The sequence below is a fragment of the Salvia splendens genome, unplaced genomic scaffold (genome assembly GCF_004379255.2).
Source record: "Salvia splendens isolate huo1 unplaced genomic scaffold, SspV2 ctg707, whole genome shotgun sequence".
NCBI classification, from domain to species: Eukaryota; Viridiplantae; Streptophyta; class Magnoliopsida; order Lamiales; family Lamiaceae; genus Salvia; species Salvia splendens.
Genome location: NW_024599375.1, coordinates 151,946 through 166,075, shown reverse-complemented (window position 1 = coordinate 166,075; position 14,130 = coordinate 151,946).

The window sequence follows — 14,130 nt, the reverse complement described above, 5'->3', positions numbered from 1 at the left end:
AATTGTAAGTTAGAGAGAGACGCTCTCCTTCTCTCTAGAATCCCCACCACGTTTTGAGTTCCCACATCGCCGCCCACCCCATTCTCGCTCGGCTCACCACTGTCGACGGTCCCTCCCCCCCGCTCCACCAGCCACCCACCACCCTCCCGACCTCGGATTCTCACCAACCAACCCACTCCTTTGGCAAGGCACGAACAAAGCTCCGGAGCGCTGGTGACTCGACTCACTCTCTCGATCATGCCGGAGCTCCTGCCGGACCCCCCCCCCCCCCCGAGTCCGAAGAACCGCGCACCATCTCGGACCAGCTAATGGTCCTCCGTCGGACCCTCTCCGGACCAGCCAATGACTTTCACGTCGGAGGAGTCTCCCTCCATAATTTTTCCCTGCAAGAAAGTGGCGAGGAAAACTTTAAAATGAAGGTGAAGGCACGGAAAAGTACACCAGCCCCTCCCACCAAAGGCACTGGTCGGAAAAGGTTCGTACCCTCACCGATGCCGGAGGACAAGCAACTTAGGAAGAAGATTGATTTCGGGCCGAAGGGAGCTCGCCGGTCGGAAGTCCAAAATGCAAAGGCCCCATCTTCCCGACGTCGATGGAGCCCTCCCCTAATCCCAACGGTGAAGATGAAGCTAAGATTAATGAAGAACTTGCCGGCGCCAGAACTGTTGACAACGCTCCGGCCGATGACCTTGCGGCCGGCGCAAACGCGGGGACCGGTGACGGAGGAGAGCACAACCCCCACATGATGGCTGCTCGGAGAGAGATGGCTCTAGCATGGGTCAAAAGGCCTTGGTGGACGCGCTAGTCAACTTGCCCGAAATGGGCACAACAACAAAATCACTTTCCGAAAGTTCCTTGGCGCCTTGCCACTTCGGAACACCACGTGATGCTGGCCCCAATGCATCCGTTGAGCCCCCAAAACAACAAAAATCTAGCTCCTTTTTGCAGCAACCCAACTTTCCCGAATTGGCTTGGAGACCAAAACCTCCTTCCGAAAGTGGGCTAACTCCTTTCCGTCCCAAGAGCTCACGTGAGACGATTGTCGTGGAGGCCCCAACGCAACCAACAAAGGCCGAAATCATCCACTTAGCCGCCTTGGACTCGGCGGAGATGCTAGACACATTGGTTGCGCAACCTCTCATTACGGCCGGTCACAAACCACTGGAGTTCCCCCTAAACTCTTCGGGATGCATGCAAAGTGTCACACACACACCTCGGGATGGGAATGGACCCTCTCTTGAGGACTTTCCCCCTCTCGAACGAGGACGAACTAGCAAGCTCCGAGCTACGTTTGAGGCTAGTTCGGAACATTACAGTGCGGAGCTCGGCCAGCCGCGACCGAAGTCGAACCCTAACGTCTACCGAGAAAAGCCTTTTATCGAGACGACGAACAAGGCCACGCCTAGTGCCGAGATGGTTGCAGTGACAAGAGACACACCAACACCCAACGATACGCCTATGGATGATGCCGAACAGATCCTCACCGAGAAGGAAAAAGTCGAGAAGATCCACACCGAGAAAAGAAAAAGCCGAAAAGCCGAGAATGGAAAAGCCGAGAAGGGCACACAACGGCAACGTAGGTGCCGAGAAGATCCACACCGAGAATGGAGAAGCCGAACTCAACAATCCGAAGAGAAATGGAAACACACCTAAGTCCGCGACGGATGCCGCAACACAAGGGCCGAATGTAGTTAATCAACTTGGGGGGGGCAGAAGCTACACCGGGGCCCTCGCCGTGGCCGAAATCGATGGCGGACTTGCTTAGGGGTACCCGTCGGGCTCGGCGAGTAACACTCTACAAGGCCGGGGTGAAGGCGCCGCAAGCCACCCCGGTCGGCCGAAAACGATGGCGGACATGCTCAAAGGCTCGACTGACCCTACCGGCCCCCAAGCCTTTGAACCGGATAAGCTCCAGAACATTGGATTTGCTTCAGTGTCCGACGGCATCCCGGCCATTTACTTCTCCGGAGCGGAAACTCAAAAGCTTGCTGAGAGCATGGGACACGCCATTGTGGGTAAGTTCTCTCACTCTATCCCTACGGGACTGCAAATCCAAAAGACCCTCGATAATATTAAACTTCGGTGTGGATTTAGTTGGAAGTACATTAATGCTAAACATATTCTCATTCAATGCGAGGACTTGGCGGACTATGCCCGAATCCTTGGAGGCCCAAGGGGTACGCCCGTTTGGCTCATTGACCGACACCCGATGAGGGTCTTCAAATGGTCCCCGGACTTTGATGCTTACTGCGAGTCCCCCATTGCGGCAATTTGGTGCAACCTAATTGGCCTCCCCATTCATCTTTTCGACCAATCCGCCTTATTCGCCATCGGCAAGCTTCTCGGCAATCCAATACAAATTGATCGAGCCACGGCAAACAAGACTCGGCTTTCATTTGCCCGAATTTGCGTCGAGATAGACATCACAAAACCACCTACCGAAGAGATAATCCTCGATCTTGGTGGGCGAGAAACGGTGCAGCGAGTCCGATGGGACAAGATACCATCATATTGCCGAGAATGCAAACATGTCGGCCATGCAAGTGAGGTGTGCTATGCGACGGGCAAGAAGGAACGGCCGCCAAAGAGAAACTACCACAACGGCCCGCCAAAACAGCCACAACCCGAGAGACAGACCGAGAAGGGGAAGCAAGATATGGGGAAGAATGCCTCCAGCTCCAACGAATGGAAACATCAGGGGAAGAAGCAAGGCAAGGCCGGTGATCGACCAAACAATAACAAAACAAATGGGGAGGACTCCGGTGATACTTCCTGGGAGGGACCGAACTCCAAGGGTGACTCTACTTTGGGGAGCGGACCGAGCTCCGGAACTCAGAATGCCGGGCTCATTGCCGGGATCGAGATTGGGAAGTCCCCACCGAACCGGGGAATCCATTGCATCCCACCACCGAACCACCAACACCACGTGGGAACATGGACGTGGAGTGGGGCTCCCCCAATGCGAGGAGCTTGGTCTCACCAGTTCGGCGAGGGAATCCGAGAGGAGGCGCGCGCCATGCTTTGACAAGGGGGCGTGGGTTCTTCTCGGCAAAGAACCACATGAGCACTAACCAATATTATACTCTCATGGAGAACGGAGAATTTGATGTTGAGAATTGTGGGGATGCGGACGAAGACCTTATGGAATTGCACGTGGGGGCCGAGAAGTTAGGAGGCAACAGTTCGGCCGAGGACGCCGAGGAGGTCGCTCCGAACAAAGAGCAACACCGTACTGACTATCAAGGAGGGCCTTCAACCTCTTTGGGTACGCACCCTTCTTGTTAATAATGTCGTACAATCTCATGTTTTGGAACGTGAGGGGGATCGCGAATGCGCCCACTCAAAACGTTCTGAAAAGACTAATTGGTTGTCATAATGTTTTATTTCTTGCAATAATGGAACCGCTCACACAACCGGACCCGGACCGTTTCTCTAAGGCCTTGGGGCTGTCCTTCATTGGTTCGAACACGAACGAGAAGATTTGGATGTTTGCGGAAGAGGGGTCCACTTTTGATATTGAGGTTGACTCGGAACAAATTCTCCACGGGTACCTCAAATCCCACCGCCTTGCTAGGCCGGTGGCCATCTCAGCCGTGTACGCCAAATGTACAAGGGCTGAAAGACATCACTTATGGGACAAGATGAGAGAGATTGCCGGGCCTCTTGAGGGAACACCTTGGATCATCGGTGGCGATTTCAACACCATGCTATCTCACCAAGACAGAGTCGGAAGTGATACCAACCGGCAAGCCGAGATGGTAGATTTTGCGGAGGCAACGGAAGATTGTAGGCTGCTTGACCCTGGTTTTGATGGAGCGGCATTCACTTGGGCCAAGAATGGCCTTTTTGAAAGGTTGGATAGAGTGCTTGTCAGCGAGGATTGGACTAAGACCTTCGAGGCTACTCGGGTTACGAACCTCCCCCGGATTGCCTCGGACCATGGACCAATTCTTGTCAGGTGCACGAAGATGAACACATCCGCTGGAGCCAAGGCTTTCAGGTTCCAGAACATGTGGATCCGACATGAAGGATTCATGGCCGTAGTGCAAAAAGCATGGGAGGAGCCCACGGGGGCGGGTGGAATCCTAAACATTCAAATCAAGCAGGCCAGAGTTAAAAAGGCCCTTAAGGAGTGGAACAAAGAGGTTTTTGGAAACATCCATGCTAATCTAAAAGAAAAGGAGGAAGAAATTGCTCTGGCCCAATCTTGTTTCGAAGCAAGGCCGACTCCGGATCACAGGACAGCGATCAACAAACACATTGCCGAGTACATCCTTTTGCTGAGAATGGAAGAAGATTTTTGGCGACAGAAGGCAGCTTTGAGGTGGCTTGCCGAGGGAGACAAAAATACCCGGTTCTACCAAAGCTGGGTGAAACAAAAGAGGGTTCGTCTCCGCATCCATTCAATACGTGTCAATGGGCAGGAGCTCACCGAGGAAGCCGAGATTAAAAAGTCCGCAGTGGAGTTCTTCCAACAACTCCTTGCCCCCAACAATCCGACACTTGAAGATCCAGACCTCGACCTAATCCAGCAGGTCCACTCAGCCGAGCAGTTCGCTGACATCGCAGATGCTCCAAGTGCGGACGAGGTCAGGAGTGCCACCTTTTGCATTTCGGAGATAGTGCACCCGGACCCGACGGCTTCTCGGCCACCTTCTATCAAGCCTGCTGGCCCATTGTGGGGCCGGAGGTAGTGGAAGCAATCAGACAGTTTCTTCAGAGGGGCCTTCCTGCCGAGGAGCATCACGGCCACAAGCATAGTCCTTATCCCAAAGAAGGCTTCGCCGGAATCATGGACCGACTACCGACCCATCAGTCTCTGCAATGTTTTAAACAAGATCATTACCAAGGTACTCACCTCTCGACTCTCTCCTTTCCTCCCACAGGTCATCTCCCCAAACCAAAGTGGATTTGTCAAAGGTCGGCTCCTTAACGACAACGCACTTCTGGCTCAAGAGATGTTCCATGAGCTTGCTAGATGCTCCCCAGCGCCTAATGTGGCAGTAAAGATTGACATGGCTAAGCCTATGATAGGGTCCAATGGCCATTCCTCTTCAAAGTTTTACGCCGTATGGGTTTCCCGGATTCATGGATTTCACTTATGGAGAGGTGTATTGGGTGTTGCTGGTTCTCGGTCCTTGTTAACGGGGCACCCCTCGGGCTTCTTTAGATCAACTCGAGGACTTCGGCAAGGAGACCCGATCTCCCCCGCTCTGTTCGTAATCGCTGCGGACTACCTGTCCCGAGCATTAGATAAGCTCATCCTCGGCCAAAAGGACATGACGTTCAAAGCCTCCCGGAGATGCATGGAGATCAGCCATCTAGCCTATGCGGACGACATTATCATCTTCACTCAAGCGGCGGCAAATCCTATGCGCCGGCTAAGAGCCTGTCTCGAAAAATATGAAAGAGTCTCCGGCCAACAAGTCAGCCTCGCCAAGAGTAATTTCTATATTGCCGAGGCCCATGAACATTGGGCAAACTCGATCCAGGCGGAAGGAGGCTTCTCTAGAGGGGCCTTTCCTTTTCTCTATCTCGGAGTCCCTATCTATCGTGGTGTCAAACGCACGGACATGTTCCTCTTTCTACGGGAAAAGATTGCAAGAAGGATCTCAGGATGGGCACACCGTCACCTATCCTTTGGAGGAAGGCTTACGTTGATTAAGAGCACTCTTGAAGCGATCCCCTTGCACATCTTTCAAGCCGTCGAGCCCACGGCCGGTACCCTCAAGCAACTTGATCAACAAATGGCCCGATTCTTTTGGGGGTCTACGAATGAAAAGAAGCGGACCCATTGGATTGGATGGGAACAAATGTGCCGGCCCACTGATGAAGGAGGCCTTGGGATCCGAAAAACTATGGAGGTCCTCCACGCCTTCAATATCAAACTTTGGTGGCGCTTTCGGGAGCAAAACTCCCTTTGGGCAAGATACATGATGGCAAAATATTGCTCCAACTCCACACCGCTCACCTTGAGATTGCCGAGCAGGAGTAGCCCTACGTGGAGAAGGCTCTCAAGAGCATGGCCCCTCGCGCAACCGCACATGAGATGGCTAGTGGGACAAGGGGACATCTACTTCTGGGATGACATTTGGCTTGGCAATAGCCCTCTGAGGGAACTTAGTCTTGATGATAGGGGAAGACCAACCACCCGGGTCTCGGAGTTCATTACAAATGGTGGTTGGGATGTGCCCAAGCTTCAACTCCTTCACAATCAGGCCGGCCTCCCTCAGCATGTTATCGATGGCATCATTAATACACCGATCCTCCATGACGAACAGGATATCCCGAGGTGGAACCTCTCTAAGCATGGGGAATTCACGGTGGCTTCGACATGGGACACACTTCGAGGACGAAACCCGATCATCCATGGTTTGGGGGACGTTTGGAAGGTAGGCCTCACCAACTCAATAGCCATCTTTATCTGGAGGCTTCTCTCCAATCGGGTGCCGGTTGACACGAAACTTCAGTGGCGGGAGATTGAGCTAGCCTCTAAGTGCCAATGCTGCCCCCACAGACCGAACACTGAGTCACTCCAACACCTCTTCATCCAGGGATATGGAGCTCGCAGAGTATGGAGTGAGTTCGACGGCTGGTTCACAGGCCCGTTCCCACGCATCCATATCAATGACACAATCCCTACGAGAATCGAAGTGTGGGCGCGAAGGTGCCAACAGCCGAACAAGAAACATCTTAGCCGAGCCACTCCATACCTCATCCTTTGGTTTATATGGTCGGAGAGAAACAGAGCCGCCACCAAGGCACACAGTTTAAACCACAAAACGTGGTATGGCAGGTCCACATGTTCATTCGAAATGCTATGTCTAATGGAAGCTTGAAGCCGAAACATTGGAAGGGAGTTAAACTTGGAATCAATATTCCTCAACAAGCGGCGGCAATCAGGGCGCTACCCCTAGCCATGGCAATCAAATGGAACCCCCCGGATCAGCCGTGGATAAAGCTCAACACGGATGGCTCCTATAATGAAGCGAACGGCAGTACAGGGGCTGGCGGGATTATTCGAGACCACTCGGGTAAGATGCTCGTCGCCGTCAGCACACCCCTTGAAGCCCACTCGGCGTTAGAAGCGGAGCTGTTGGCCATGATTCACGGGCTAAATATAGCCAAGGAATACGGCCTACCAATCTGGATTGAGTCAGATGCAGAGCAAGCAATCAAACTGGTCAATGGGACGGGATGGGGGCCGGCACTCGCTCGGCAAGCGGTGGCGCAACTAACCATTCTCAAACGCCAACTCAAATTCCGAGCCACCTTCATACACAGGGAGGGGAACAAAGCGGCGGACTTCCTTGCGAAAATGGGGCTAGTCCAAGACAGTGGCCTACGAATGCACTACAACTCAGCACCGAGAGAACTATTGGACTTGGTTAGATTGGACGAGATGGGAGTGTCGCACATCCGAAACCTAGACGGGGACGGGCATCAAAGTTGATCATGAGACGATGGGAGACAATAGTGACTAGCTTTGTGGTTAATTGTATTTTGGAAAGGAGTATGATGAGGTCCGAACCTTGTGGGATCGGACCGCATACTACTCTTGATTTTGTTACGGCACACCACTTTTGGGTGTGGCCACGCCTTGTAATTATCTCTTGTGGAAATATAGGGATGAGGGACCCACGAACCCTCCACCGTAGAGGTGTTTGATTAAAAAAAAAAAAAAAAAAAAAAAAAAAAAAAAAAAAAAAAAGTGTGTTGGTCGATTGTTGGAAGGGACGTTGTGGAAGCGATCTCACAGTTCTTTAAAGGGGCTGACCTCCCCTGAAGTGTCACGGCCACAAACATAGTTCTTATTCCAAAGAAGGCGTCGCCCGAGACATGGGCTGATTACCGCCCTATTAGCCTGTGCAATGTCCTCAATAAGATCATTACCAAAGTTCTAAGGGCCAGACTCACACCTTTCTTGCCGTAGGTCATATCTCCCAACCAATCTGGTTTTGTGAAGGGACGGCTCCTGAATGACAATGTCCTCCTAGCCCAAGAAATGTTCCATGAGATTGCTAGGTGCTCCCCGACCCCAAACGTGGCGATCAAGATTGACATGGCCAAGGCCTATGACAGGGTCCAGTGGGGCTTTCTTACAAAAGTACTCCGACGCATTGGTTTCCCGGAGCCATGGATCATCAGCCTTATTGAAAGGTGTGTTGGTTCCTGTTGGTTCTCTGTTCTTATTAATGGTGCCCCCGCTGGTTTTTTCAGATCAACCCGAGGTTTACAACAAGGAGATCCCATCAGCCACGGATTACTTGTCGATGGCCCTTGACGGAGGGAGATGACATTCAAAGCCTCGAGGCGATGTATGGAAATAAGCCACTTAGCATACGCCGATGATATCATTATCTTCACGCAAGCGGCTGAGACCCCTCTTCGCCAACTTAGAGCATGCCTTAATGGGTATAAGGGAGTCTCCGGGCAACAGATCAACCTCTTTTTTTTTTTTTTTTTTTTTTTTTTTTTTAAAAGCACCCCGAGGGTGGAGGGTTAAGGCGGACCCACACCTGTGCATTACCAACAGCAATTGCAGCCAAAACAAACAACCATTGAGCCGCCCAAAAGTGACGGCTCACCACGACCAATTAGAGTACAACGAGGGCCTCCCAATAAACTAGGGTAGTCATCTAAATACTCTTAGCATCCCTATTACAATTATAATGATGCAGCCATCGCATCGTCAAAAACTTAAGTCCGTTACCTAGTTGAGGCCCGCGATAGGGGTGCCCCCACATGTGACAACCCCTCCCGGATCGAGGTCCTCGATGAAGCCCTCCATTTCCCGGCTTAGGAACCCACATGATACACTCATTGAGCCAATGCCCGGCTCAGTTGCACCCGAGTCGTCGGCCCCAAAAGTAACCGTTGCTACGTTCTCCTTAAGATGCAACTTATCATTGTGGAGAGCTCTGATGTACCCATCACCCTCGTGGACCTTTCCTTTCTTCTTCCTAGACACCACTTGGAAACCATCGTCATCTACCTGGGCTTGCACCCTCGGTGTTGCTTTCAAGCTAGGAGCCGCTTCCGCACCGCTCTTCTCTTTGTGTGTCCCCGGCTCGGTCTCCCCCTTTGGCATAGACCCTTGGCCCGGCTCCGGGTTGTGGGTGCCATGCACGTTAGTTTTCAGCCTCCATTCCCGGCGGATGGGATTTGACGCAGAGTGGGGTCGGCGGGGTTGTGGTGGTCGGGTGGGATCCGTGGTGGCCTGCTCCTTTCTCCTCCCTAGGATAAGGCATGTTTCCTTGACGTGCCCAACATGCTTACATTCCGCACAAAATAGGGGAATCCGATCCCATACCACCTTGTACCTAGTGTCTTTGCCTAGGATGTTGAGAATGATCTCCACCGGTGGAGGCGTCGAGATATCAATCTCAATACACATCCGGGCAAAGGTGAGTCGGGTTTGGTTGAAGGTCGCATGGTCCACTTGGATTGGCTTCCCCAACAACTTGCCAATCGCAATGAGGGCTACTTGGTCATAGAGATGGATCGGGAGTCCCACCACCTTACACCAAACGGCGGCAATAGGTGTCTCAAAAAATGTGTCGAACTCCGGAGTCCATTTGAACACCCGCATTGGGTGATGCTCGACAAACCAAACCGGCGCTCCATTGGGACCATTGAGCATCCGGCCGTAATCTCGTACATCACGGAATTGGATTAGGATGTGCTTGGCGTTAATGAACTTCCATTTGAATCCATCGACGAAGTTGATGTTGGAAAGGGATTTTTGGATTTGTTGTGGTGTTGGGAGGGTGTGGGAGAACTTTCCGATAATGGCGTGCCCTACCTTGTCCACCAAGCACTTTGTTTCCTCGTTTGAGAATGTAAGCGAAGGGATCCCTTCACACCATCCGAATGTCCCCATCTCCGTGTCGTGATCAGCATCAAGGTTCACCGCGTCGGATTTCGGTGGTCCTCCACTATCCAGCCCGGCACCCGTGTTCGCGGGCTTTTCATCTAGATCTGGCTCAACAGGTTGGGTCTCGGCTTGAGCGGCCTTGTCCGTGATGAATTCCAGCGAGTGACCCAACGTCGGCAGACTCCCAACGGGGGAGGCCACGTCGATGCCTACCTCAGACGCCGAGTGCTTGGGTAGGATTTCCGGCTGGTCCCTGTCCTGGTCCAGCAGCTTGTCCGGCGGGTCCGACGGGTTATCCGGCGCCGACGGCTTCCCGTTGAGCCCGTCCTCACCCCCCTCCATTGTTATCCTCGGCCTTGAAATTTGTACCATCACCAGATTTGAATTGCAAGAGGCTTTGACCCATAAGGGAGTCACATGTCTCACTAGCTAGTACATGCCTATCCTTTTCCGGAAATGGTGCAGCAAGAGTGGGTGGGTCAAAAAGCATGTTGGCACCATACCTTTCCGAGGATGTGTCCTCGTCCAAGACAGCTGCACTTGCAGCCGCCTCCACGCGCGTTGACCGGAGTACCCCTTGTGCAACGGCCTCATTCACCTCCGGTAATGCACCCTCCTGCCGAGTTCCGGTCACGACTTCCGGCTGGTGCCTGGCCGAGCCGTCCTTTTGTCCCATGGAGAAACGGAGCTCCCCCGCGAGTAATGGGAGAACTCCCGGCACCACCTCAAACGCTCCGGTGCTGGCTTCAAAATGGTCAGGTCGTGCCTTTCTCTTCCACCGGCGCTTCTCTCTCTCCCCGGGCAGGGAGCTCCAACCGTCTTTTCCGGCAATGGCGCTACCTCCACCATTAGTTCCGGAAATAAGCTCATCGAACTCAAAGACAATCTTCTTCCTCACCCTTCCGGTCTCCGTCAACGGCACACAAGCGCTGCGTTTTGTATTACCACCGTTTTTAATGGGGTGGGGAGTGGCTGACTTTTTCATATTCCGTTTCGCATTAGTTGGTCGGAAAACCCATTTCGGCGAGGGAGAGGGACTCGTGCCCTTGACCTCCTTCCCCGGTGAGTCCGTTCCGGGCTGGACCATGACCGACGTTAGGCCGGCCGCATATCCACCTCACCCAAAGGTGAGGGAGACCGTCGGCGTTGGACGTGAGATGGTTGGGGCAAGACTTTCTAGAGAGATGTGGGAGCTTCTCTCACTAGCGGTGCAGCTTATGTGTCCAACGGGGCAACAGATCAACCTCGCCAAAAGCAACTTTTACATTTTTTTTTAAATCAATAGCACCACGAGGGTGGAGGGTTAAGGCGGACCCACACCTGTGCATTACTAAGGACAATTGCAACGAAAAACTAGGAACACCGAGCCGCCCAAAAGTGACGGCTCGCCAAAACCAATTAGAGTACAACGAGGGCCTCCCTACCAACTAGAGTGGTCATCAATGTGCTCTTCACTATTCTATTACAATTAACCTGGTGTAACCTTCACATCACAAAATCCAAGATCCGTCACTTAATTGAGGCCCACAATAGGGATACCCCCACGATGAACGATCCCTCCCGGATCAAGTTCCTCGATGAAGCCTTCCTTCTCCCGGTTGGGGAGCCCACATGAGACATTCATTGAGCAAGAGCTCGGCTCGTTCGCACTAGAGTCATCCCGATCGAATGACACCAGTTGGAAGGCAAGTGCGCCCCTATTTCCTCTATCTTCCAATCAAAAAAGATTTGACTCTGATCTTGTGGAGAAGAAGAAGAATCCTTGCAGGTAAACTACAAGGAATGCCAACCAACCCCAATTCCACCCAACAACGCATGTCATAATTATCAATAATGTCTCCAATCTAAGGTTGTCGTGGATGTTCCCGAAAACTACCTTATTCCACTCCTTAAGGGTTTTCTTTATTCGTGCAAGTTTGATCTGTAAATTAAGTAATCCCTCGGCCCCTGTTGGTTGGCTCCAGTCTCCCCGAACCAGGTCCGCGAAACTATCATGCCTAATCCACATGTTTTGGAAGCGGAACGGGCTACCCCCGAATTGGGTGCGTGGGGTTCTACACCGGGCCAGAACAGGGTCGTTATCCGAAGACAGCCGTGGCAAATTAGTCACCCTAGTCGCTTCAAAGAACTGTGCCCATGGTTCATTCACGAGAATTCTATTTAGCCTCTCAAAAAGGCCATTCTTGGCCCATGTGAAGTCCGAGCCATCAAAGCCCGGGTCCAGAACTCTGCAGTCTTCAATAGCTTCCTCAAAATCCACCATATCGGCTTGTCGGTTAGTGTTACTTCCCACCCTATCACATGTCGAGAGAATGGTGTTGAAGTCTCCCCCAATCATCCAAGGAGTATCTATGGTAGCCATTGAAATTTCCCTCATTTTGTCCCACAAAAGTACCCTCTCACCCCTTGTGCACTTTGCATAGACTGCCAAATACATATGTGACCCGCGAGGCGAGGGGACTCAACACGATCGTGAAGGACCTACTCCGTGTCGCACTCGGCACTAAAGCTTGCGCCCTCTTCAACAAATACCCATATCTTCCCAAGGTCTTGGAGAACTTCTCCGGGTTTGGCGTCGTGAGCGGCTCCATTATTGCAAGAAAATTGACATTATGAGTCTTAATTAATCTTTTTAAAACATTTTGGGTGGGCGCATTCGCGATCCCCCTAACGTTCCAAAACATGAGATTAAATAACATAATTAACAATGGAGGTTCTTACCCGGCGGGGTGTGAAGGCCCCCCTTGAATTTTGGTGCATTGAAGGTCTTGCGGGGCGTGTCCAGAGCCTTTGTCCTAGCGGGAAGAAGCTTACACATTATTGTATGAGGTGCCGAGTTCGAGCCGTCTTGAGATCAGTTGTAATTTCCTCCTATCTATAGTATAGGAGTTTATTTGCAATTTACTAATAAAAAAAAGGTCTTACGGGGCGTGTCCAGAGCCTTTGTCCTAGCGGGAAGAAGCTTACACATTATTGTATGAGGTGCCGAGTTCGAGCCCTCTTGAGATCAGTTGTAATTTCCTCCTATCTATAGTATAGGAGTTTATTTGCAATTTCCTAATAAAAAAAAAGGTCTTACGGGGCGTGGCTTGACTCGCCCTACGTGATTAGCATGGTGGAGCCTTCGGCGTCGATGTTCGGCTGCCGCTCGACCTCAATGCTCTTGATATCATCGAGGACGGTCGGGCCGAGCCCCCCGAACCTTGAATTACCTGGCCAGCTGACCCACTACGCCCATGCGTACCCTTGCCAGCCACACTAGGAGAAACATCCCTCCGGGGATAGTGGAAAGGGAGGAATCCCGTCCGTTGCTTGGAGGGTGTCCAGCCTTGTTTTCCTCCTTTCTCAAGTTGATCACCCTCCTCCGGGTCGAAAGGTTCATGGAGGTTGCCTAGAATGTCCGGCCCCATCCGTTCGGCTTCCACGGCCTCGCTTACCCTCGAGCTATTGTTGTGTTGCTCCCCCGAATTTTTTCCTCTTCTTTGAGCTCTCCATTCCCTTCCATTCAACAAGGGTTTTGAGATATCTTGTGCCCCTTGTTTTCCGTTCTCGAATTGCGGTTGCTTGGGAGGAATGGTGTTGTAGTTTTTCTTGATCGGCCTTTCCGTCTTGCCTACCGTGCAACACACGTCAGTTTTGTGTCCAAATTATCCCTATGCTATTCTACATAATTTTCGCCCTTATGCCTTTCAATTACTTGTGGGATTAATTTATTTGTTACCTATTTTGTGGGAGTCTTTTCCTACAAGAAATTACCAATTTAAATCCTATTCCTATTTAATTGAGGATTTAAATATATTTTTTTAAAATACTCCCCTAGTGCACGTCCCTTTTCCCTATTTTCACTCCACAATTTGTTTTATTTTTTTATTTTTGTTTATTTAAGTGGGGAATTAATCCTAGAATATAAAAAAGGGAGAAACCCAAACCCTAGCCCCATTATTTCAACGCCTTTTTCTCTTCCTCTACTCTCTCCCACACGTTTTTTCCTCTCTTCCTCTCATTCTCCACCAATTCTTCACCAATCCTTTGTTCTTGCATCAATTTGGAGTTGGAAATTCAAGATTCATCGAAGAATCGCATCAATTATCTTTCCTACCGATTGTTTTTGAAAAAGAAAGGTATATTTGAATTCTCTATCTCATCTTTTCCATTGAATCCTTGTTCTTGATTCCCTCATGCATATAGTGAGTGTAGGAATCATAGATCGCATAATTAATCGGTGGGAATTTGTGTTTTGTATGAGAAGATTT